Source organism: Mycetomoellerius zeteki, unplaced genomic scaffold (assembly GCF_001594055.1).
Source record: "Mycetomoellerius zeteki isolate Tzet28-1 unplaced genomic scaffold, Tzet1.0 scaffold446, whole genome shotgun sequence".
Taxonomy (NCBI): domain Eukaryota; kingdom Metazoa; phylum Arthropoda; class Insecta; order Hymenoptera; family Formicidae; genus Mycetomoellerius; species Mycetomoellerius zeteki.
In genome coordinates this window covers 455364-456991 of record NW_017257442.1, presented here as the reverse complement: position 1 = coordinate 456991, position 1628 = coordinate 455364, and positions in this window count along the sequence as shown.

The window sequence follows — 1628 nt, the reverse complement described above, 5'->3', positions numbered from 1 at the left end:
AGAGCTTTTGCAATACTGTGTATCCAGATACGGTAAACGCTAAAGTTATGTTATTTAGTGGAAAGTCGAAACTGCACATGCGCAGTTCGTATCTGGATATATGGTATTGCAAAAACTCTTTATTGTTAAAGACGGCCGCGAGTCTTTTACGGAAATTCGTGTAACTGTTAAAATTTAAATGATTAATAAGAGTAAGAAACTGATAATATAGTACTAATTTTATTATTTATTAATTTTATAAACATGTACATTATATACATTTAAAACCTAATAACATCAAATTTTTATTTAAAATTGTGATTGTAATATTATCGTTAGAGTTTGGTTATCAATAGAGAAGATAACTGTAGAGAAAAAAGTTGTAATTTTGCGGCAATATAAGATTATAGTGTTACAAACATGTATACTTATTTATGCAGCACTTATATAATAAAAATCGTGAATTTATAATAATTATCTAAATATTTATGATTTATATCAATTGTCGATAATGTCATTGTTCTTCAATTATCCTCAGACCCTCGAGACCCCATTAATAGTTAAACGAAAATTTGTTCAGGGCTGTCCTTAATCGTATCTCGTCAGTGCCATTACAAAAGAAATGTGACGTTATAATATAAATTGTCACAGTTACAAAAAAAAATGTATCGCCATTATCTACAGTATGTTATCAATAAAAGTAACTTGCAACAGTAATAGCATTACAAGTAACGCGTTAATTTCATTTCTCATCTCCAAGTATACCTACTCTTAAAACTTGTATTAATGGATTTGGTTTTGTCGTATGCAAAGGAATTGATAATTGCGGATAATTGAAAAATGTGTGAACATAACCGACTGTCGATGATAAATTTATTATAAACTGTATTGTGCAGTCAATTTTATTCCGCCTGATTCCGCCTGCGTAAATATATTTAATATTCTATGACGATTCAAAAATAGTCGTTAAATTCTTATTTATACAATTTCTTTTTTATTTACGATTTGTAAACCACTCAGAAAGTCCTACTTCCCATCCCCTCTGCACTGGGTACAGAGAGTGAACGGTCATTGATGACAGAGTTCTCGAACACGTCGAGAATTCGTGTCGTTCTCACGCTCAGAGAAGAGGACTGTTACTCATCGTCATGGTTACATCAACTCCCATGTTAGGGAGGGAGAATGAGATCAACTCCTACAGAACTGATCCTGTGAAGTATGATCTTAAAGTTTCCATCCTACGATAGCCCTATTTATAGCAGTAGTGAAGGTATTTTAAAAACGAGTAACGTTTAGTCACCGTTGCCCTCTATCAACGAATTTGAGAAACAACTGATTTATCCGTTTACGTAAATAAGATTCAAGACTGTTATCGTTCTACAGTTCTAAAGCGAACATAACGCTGTAAGGCGCAGACATCGCATTAATCACCTCATAATTTTAATCTTTAAAAAATCGGTTTTTTTTTTTTTCAAAAATTGATTTTGTCATCCTCATTATTATATAATTAGGATATTTATTATATCTTATATAAGGATATTTTTGTATTCCTTTAGACTATACTGTAACTTTTGTTTAAAACATTTTTTTAATAAACACCACTTTCTTCTTTATTTTAAAACGTGTGGATGTACAGACACCTCATATAT